Source organism: Otolemur garnettii, unplaced genomic scaffold (genome assembly GCF_000181295.1).
Source record: "Otolemur garnettii isolate 467f Iridium unplaced genomic scaffold, OtoGar3 scaffold00120, whole genome shotgun sequence".
NCBI classification, from domain to species: domain Eukaryota; kingdom Metazoa; phylum Chordata; class Mammalia; order Primates; family Galagidae; genus Otolemur; species Otolemur garnettii.
In genome coordinates this window covers 5,245,863-5,253,916 of record NW_003852515.1, presented here as the reverse complement: position 1 = coordinate 5,253,916, position 8,054 = coordinate 5,245,863, and the positions used below count along the sequence as shown (strand labels likewise).

At 41.6% G+C, this 8,054-nt stretch overlaps 1 pseudogene; it reads right to left on the bottom strand.

Annotated features, from left to right (window-relative positions):
- Positions 1–210: 210 nt before the first annotated feature.
- Positions 211–1,016, bottom strand: LOC100958622 (annotated as a pseudogene).
- Between the last annotated feature and the right edge of the window lie 7,038 nt (positions 1,017–8,054).

Below are 8,054 nucleotides of genomic sequence, written 5' to 3'. Positions count from 1 at the left end.
GAATTCTCCCAGTCTTTTCAGATTGGCCCTATGTTGAGAAACTCCTTCTGTGCTTAGCCAGGCTATACACTTCCTGCTTGCATGGAGCCCTGAAGTTCAGCCAGTGTGGGAGCTTAGGTTCCCACACCTCACATAAACTTTTAATTCACTAACCTATTAGTCTATTTGTCCATTCATAGATTAATCCATAAGAGATGTACTCTTTTTTTTTTTTTCAATTTGAAAGCAGTCACTGTTTATTTACTGACCAGATTACAAAAACAATCAGGGCAGATGCCTTAGTTCATTCTTCCCATAAGCCTATTGATTTGGTCTTCCCTGTTACCAGCATCTCCACCTTCTACTAAGTGGGTTGTCTTTTTCTTCATCCCCCACTGTGGAGATGATAACTTGAAGGGCCACAAGAAGTTATTTGCTTCTTTGAAGCGTTTTCCAACAGTGTAGATCTCATGAATCAGATCCTCCATGCAGATGATGCCATATTTACCAAGAGATCGTGCAATCAAACCATTATCAGTCAATGTAATTTGCTTCTTATTGATTTTGCCATAACCACGCTTGTAGATTAGCTCATTTACTGACTTCGGATTTGGGTACTCCCATGCAATATACGGTCCTACAGTCCTCAGCATGTTAATGGAAGCCTTGTTGAGCTTAACAAAAGTTCCACTGAAGATCTGGCGAAGGCGAAGAAGCTGCAACACCTTTCGGACCTTTGGACTCACACCATTGATCCCTCTGATCCTGATGACAAATGCCAATTTGGGTTCTGCAGGTACATAGACGTTGCCAGCTTTTCCTGCCATTCTCGCCATCCGAATCTCAGTTCGGTTCATCTGCCTGTATTCTTTATGATAATGCTTAGCTTTTTCACAGATAAGCTTCCTCCTTGCCTTTACTTGGGCACATTTCTTTCTCAGACGCTTGATCTTCAGCTCTGCGAAATTCTTTCACTTTTTCTTAAGAGTTTGTGGCACAGCAGGAACCTTCTTTTACTTCTCTTTGACACCTTCCATGGTTCCAGCTGGAAAAAGAGGATGAGATCTACCCTTAAAAGGCCCCACCCTGCTGGGTTTGGTATATCACACCTGTAATCCTAGCATTTGGGGAAGCTGAAGTGGGAGAATTTCTTGAGGCAAGGCATTTGAGACCAGCTTGAGCAAGAGAGAACCGTTCTCTCTACAAAAAATGGAAGAATTAACACGCTGTGGTGGCATGCACCTATAGGCCCAGCTAGTCAGGAGGCTGAAGCAGGAACACAAGGAGCTTGAGGTTGTAGTGAGTTATGATGACACTACTGCGCTCTAATCTGGGCAATAGAATGAGACTGTGTTGAAAAAAAAAAATAGAAAGAAAGAAAGAATCAAATAGGGAGGGTTATGATGGCTCAAGCCTGTAATGCCGGCATTTTGGGAAGCAAAGGCAGAAGGATTGTCTAGGGCCAAGAGTTCAAGATGATCCTGGGCAACATAGCAAGATCCCACCCCTATAAAACAAAAGTAATAAAATTCTTTTTTCAGTTTTTTTCTTCTTTCAGTTTTTAAAGCAAACAAGTAGAAATCATAGAATTGAAAACTATAATAACAAGGATGAAAAACTGGCTAGAGGGTTTCAGATGAAAATTTGAGCACACCGAATCAATAAACTTGAGATTATTAGTCTGAGGAGCAGAAGAAAAAGAATTTAAAAAGAAAGTACAGAGCTAAGAGGCTGTGGGACACCATCAAGTGTACCAACATAAGAGTTCTAAAAGGGGAGGAGAAAGAGAAAGAGAAAGAGAAATAAAAAATAATTGAAGAAATAATGGCCCAAACTCCCCAAATGTGATGCAAGACAGGACTCTTCACACTCAACAGGCTCAACAAAGATCTACACTGAGACGCATTATAACCAAGCTATCCAAAGCCAAAGAAAGAGAGAATCTCGCAAAGCAGCAAGAGACAGGCGACTCACCTCTCTTGCATAAGAGATTCTAAACAAAACTAACATTGGTTTCTCATCAGATACCATGGAGGCCACAGGCAGTGGATGATTGTCAACTAAAAACTATCTGGCCAAACCATCCCTCAGAAACGAAGTACAAATTAAGACGCTCTCAGATAAACAAAAAACTGGAAATGTGTCACTAGTAGATTAACCCTACAGGAAATGCTAAAAGAAGTCTGTCAGTCAAAGTGAAAGGATGATATACATTAACTTGAATGAAAGAACATCCATAAAGAAATTACTCCTGGTTGGGTGCTATGGCTCACATCTGTAATCCTTGCACTGTGGTAGGCTGAGGTTGGTAGATTGCCTGAGCTCAGGAGTTCAAGACCAGCCTGAGCAAGAGTGAGACCCCATCTCTAAAAAAAAATAGCCTGGCATTATGGTGGGCACCTGTAGTCCCAGCTACTTGGGAGGCTGAGGGAAGAGGATCACATGAGCCCAAGAGGTGGAGGTTGCTGTGAGCTATGATGCCATAACACTCTACCAAGGGTGACAAAGTGAGACTCTATCTCAAAAATAAAAAAAAGATAACTATTCTCTCCATTTGATCCTGAAATCCCATTACGAGGTATCTATCCAAAAGAGAAAAGGTTATTCTGTCATAAAGACATTTGCACTTAAATGTTTATAACAGCCCAATTCATAATGGTTGTGGATGTAGCCCAAATGCCCTTCAACACATGGATGAATTGGCCATGCCTGGTGGTTCATGCCTGTATTCTTTGCACTCTGGGAGAAGTAGGCAAGGAGATCGCCTGAGTTCAGGAGTTCAAGACCATCCTGAGCAAGACCACGACCTGTCTCTACTAAAAATAGAAAAATGAACCATGTTGTTGTGGCCAACACCTGTAGTCCCAACTACTCGGGAGGCTGAAGCAAGAGGATCACTTGAGCCCAGGAATTTGAGGTTGCTGTGAGCTACAACGCTACAGCACTCTACACAATACAACAGAGTGAGACTGTCTCAAACAAAACAAAAACAAAAAAACACATGAATGAATTAATAAACTGTGGTATATGTAGACCATGGAATGCTATTAAAAGCCATAAAAAGATGGAGATTTTGTATGTTTTGTAACAACCTATGTGGATTCGGAGAACACTCTCCTAAGTATCACAGGAATGGAAAAACAAACATTACATGTGTACTCAGTACTAAGTTGAAACTAGTAGATTAACAACTAAGTGCTCACTTTACAGAAAACCTCAATTAAATTCCAGAAAGGGGAAGGAGGAGAGTGGGTTCACCAAGTTCCTACCAAGGGATACAATACATGGGTGTGTGCCATACCTCCTCGGGGGAGGAAACAGCTCCAACTTGGACTTTATCTTACAAATGCAAACAGTGTAACCTAATCATGTTTACCCTCACATTATTCTGAAAATTTTTAAAAAGAAAATAAAAATTTTCTAAAAAGGAAAAAAATTAAAGATACCTACATAGTATTGTCATATTTTTTAAAACTCTTCATATTTTTCCCGAATCACTTAAAAGACATATGTATGGCTCGGCACCTGTGGCTCAAGTGGCTAAGGCGCTGGCCACATACACCCAAGGTGGCAGGTTCAAATCCAGCCGGGCCTGCCAAACAATAATGATGGCTGCAACCAAAAAATAGCTAGGCGTTGTGGCGGGCACCTGTGGTCCCAGCTACTCAACAGGCTGAGGCAGGAGACTTGCTTGAGCCCAGGAGTTGGAGGTTGCTGTGAGCTGTGATGCCACAACACTCTACCCAGGGGGACAGCTTGAGGCTCTGTCTCAAAAAAAAAAAAGGACATATGTATGAATGATAATTATAAATCTGTTTTAATCAGCATACATGTATAAAGATATAATTTGTAAGGCCAGGCACTGGCTTAGGCTAAAGGCTTAGGCCTGTAATCCTAGCCCTCTGGGAGGCTAAGGTCAGTGGATTGCCTAAATCCAGGAGTTCAAGAGCCTAAGCAAAAACAAGACCCACTCTCCACTAAAATTGGAAAAACTAGCCCAGGCGTTGTGGTGGGCACCTGTAGTCCCAGCTACTTGGGAGGCTGAGGCAAGGGGCTTGCTGATCCCAAGAGTTCGAGGTTGCTATGAGTTATGACACCACGGCACAGCACTCAGAGCAACAGAGTGAGACACTAAAACAAAACAAAAATACAAAACCCCACTAATCCAGTCAATGTGTCTGGAAATAAGGTAAATTTTAAAAGGTAAATTAGTTGGGTGTGGTGACATGCACTTGTTCAGTAGTCCCTTTTGCTTGGGAGGCTGAGTCAGGAAGCTAGCTTGAGCCCAGGGGTTCAAGGCTGTGGTGAAGTATGACTGTGCCACTGTACTCCAGCCTGGGAGACAGTGACAGACTCTGTCTCAAAAATTAATTAATTAATTAATTAAAAGAAATAAATTTTTTTAGAAAATAAACATCTTCCTTACCTTAAAATAACAACAAACAACAAAAGTTGAAGTATTCATATATGCTACGACGTGGATAAACTTTAAAAACTTTATGCTATGTGAAAGACAGAAAAGGCTACATAGTGCGTGATTCCATTTATATGAAATATCTAGACTAGGCAAATCTGTAGAGTCAGAAAGCACATTGGTGACTTCCAAGGTCTGGGGGACTGCTGGGGACAATGGAGAATGACTAAAATGGGAACCTGTCTGGGTCCTGCCCCAGGGACAGGGTCCAATAAGACCTCTGGAATTGGCTCAACCTACTGAAGAAATATAAAGTTAGAAACGACAATAAAGAAAGAGATAGGAGACACAGAATAGAATTATTTATTTGTTTGTTTTTTTAGAGGCAGAGTCTCACTTTTTTGCCTGAAGAGTGTGAATGTTTTGTTTTTTTGAGACAGAGTCTCAATATGTTGCCCTTGGTAGAGTGCTATGGTGTCATAGCTCATAGCAACCTCTAACTCTTGGGCTTAAGTGATTCTCTTGCCTCAGCCTCCCAAGTAGCTGGTACTACAAGAGCCTGATGCCCAGCTTTTTGTTGCAGTTGTCATTGTTACTTAGCTGGCGCGGGCTGGGCTCGAATCTGCCAGCCTCAGTGTGTGGCTCGCACCATAACCACTGTGCTACAGGTGTCAAGCCACACAGAATGGAATTTTCAAAGGTGGGAGCTCAGGGGACCACTGCCTGTTCGTGGGCTCTGGCAAGTGGCCCCAAGTCTTTGTTCTACTCAGCTTTTATTGAACTCTATCTGTTCAGGTGGTAAGCTGAGGGAGGGAACAAAGACACCAGCAGTTCTCTGAGTGCGCATATCAGCTCCTATTGTTATTAACTTTAAGGATTTGAATAGTTTTGAGGAATCTGAAACTTGAGCTTCAGATAGGAGGCTTGGGGGAAGCCACACACAGATTCCTAGGGAGGTATTAAGCTCTGCTGGTTCACTGTGGAGTAAAATGCCACAGGCATCGATCGCATCTGAGAATCGGTGGGAGAGAGGCATTTTCCTCTCATCACCACCACAGAGGATTTTCTTGCAAATAGCACAATGGGCATCTGCTTTGTCTGTTTAATGGGCAGGAAACAGCCTAGAAGATGTATCTATTCTAGGTCTTGTCATAATCTCTTTTACGACCATTACCTTCCTCGAGTGTTCACAGATCAGTGGGGTATTTGTGTAAGCTATATCCCCAATAGGCCAGAGTTTCAGGAAAGGCCGGAAACTCCTTCAGATAAGAATGGGTGGCTTAAAGGTAAATTAGTTGACTATTCTTTGTTCCTACTCCTCCAACTTACTTTTTAATTTTCCCTTTTTCTGGGGGTGCCCTACCCTGCCAAGGATGGAGTCTTCGGTCCCCATTCTGCCCACAGGTACAGGGTTTCCTGTAGGGATGATGCAGATGTTCAGGGCCTCAATAGTGCTAATGGCTGCACAACACTGTAAATACATCAAAAGCCACTGAATTGTACACTTAAAATGGTTTCTATAGAAGGTGGTGCCTGTGGCTCAGTGAGTAGGGCACCAGCCCCATATATTGAAGGTGACAGGTTCAAACCCAGACCCAGCCAAAAAAAAAAAAAGGTTTCTATAGGAAATTTTACATTATGAAAATTTTACCGTAATTATCAAGAAAAAACAAGGCAGGGAACTCATCAATTTATATTGTAGCAGGAGGAAACCAACGCAGACAGACTCCAGGCACCAGTTGATTAGAGGAAGTGGGTTTATTCGGCCGGGGGTACTCGGAACACCAGTGCGTTTCCCAAAACCAAGCCCCCCCCCCCCGACTGAATCTCTTGCCTCTCTTTTATCCACCTTTCAGGGTGGGAGTGCACGTGAGGGTCATAAGACAGAGAGACATGACATCAACCTCAAGGTCCCAGGCTCAAGGGGGAAGGTCAGATTCGCCCATGTCCTTGAGACTGGTCGGACCACCTGCCCCAAAGGCAACAGAAACCCAAGGAAGTTACTAGGTTACAATCTAGGCCCCGCGTATATCAGGGGAGAAACACGCAGATAGCAGAAACACCTGCGGTTTGGCTGAGACCTACACAGAGCAGCTAGGATAGATTCTTTTAGTTCTGCTTTTACTTTTTTGCCTCAATATTGGACTCTAAGATTGGTACTATTATAGGATACACATCTTTCTCCAACCACACAAAATTCTAATTGATAACTACTTTGTATAGAAAGTGCCTAAGGAACGCCACAGCACTCTGCTGATGTACTGAAGGCAACAAAGTAAGACTTTGTCTCTAAAAGAAAAAAAAAAGAAAGAAAGTAAGAAAGAAAGTGCCTAAGGAAGCACAGTGTGTGTGTGTTTGATATTGAATAGGAAAGCACATCCCAGTAATTGTGATTCTGTATTTCACTGTAAACCTAATCAAATACACACACACACACACAAACATGCACACAGTATGTATAAATTTAAAACGTGTTAAACATACCAAAAAACAAGGATTAAAAGGAGCAACACACTAGGAAATATTTTTATTATTAAAACTAAAATAGTCAACTTTTATCATTTATGCAGAAAATTCTTTTTAAAAATCTACCTGTGTTTCATAGAAATTTATACCTTTTTCCTAGACCACATATCATTAGTTAACCAAAAAAACTCATTCACAATTTTGTATCCTCTGATAAAAGGAATACTCATCAGGGATATGGATATAATCACACAAATCCAGAGATGATTCCGAATGTGTTGTATACACGTGTCCTGTGTGGTTCTCTCATTTACTCCATTACTGTGGTGTCTCTTGCTCTGGGTGTCTTTCTTCATCTCTTAGATTGAAGATCAAGCAGTTGATGTTCTCCCAGCCTCAGCTGGTCCTTCCTGGCACACATGAAAATTGTTGTTAAATAATCTAATTAAGGTGGGATGTCTGTCTCCATGGAGATTATGTAATTGCCCTAAAGGCATGGACATGGTTTCCATCTCAAGAAAGGGTCCTAGTATCAAGGAGGCACATAATGAATTGCTTAATAAAAGGTAAATGAGAATGTCACACGCAGAAGAGCTTTTTATGAAAAATGGATCTTATAATTTTTTTAAAAAATTATCTTATTTCTCTGTTGTTTATCATATTGCATCCTCATTTATAAGTGAAATATGTTTGTAATTTCCTCTTTATAATAATATATTTTCTCCAATTTTAATATCAGGTGTATCCAGATTAAGTGGAGTGATTTTGAAGTATTTATTTTTCTATTATCTATAAGATTCAGCATGATCTTGGCTCGGTGCCTGTGGCTCAAGCGGCTAAGGCGCCAGCCACATACACCTAAGGTGGCGGGTTCAAATCCCCAGCTTGGGCCCGCCAAACAACAATGATGGCTGCAACCAAACAATGGCCAGGCGTTGTGGTGGGCGCCTGTAGTCCCAGCTACTTGGGAGGCGGAGGCAGGAGATTCGCTTGTACCCAGGAGTTGGAGTTTGCTGTGAGCGTGATACCATGGCACTCTACCCGGGGGATAGCTTGAGGATCCGTCTCAAAAAAAAAAAAAAAAAATTCGGCATGATCTGTGGTTTTGTAATTATCTGTTACTTTCATTTATAAATATTAGCCGTCTATTTTTTTGAGACTTTGGAAAAAACAAAATAAGAAGAAGTTAACTGAT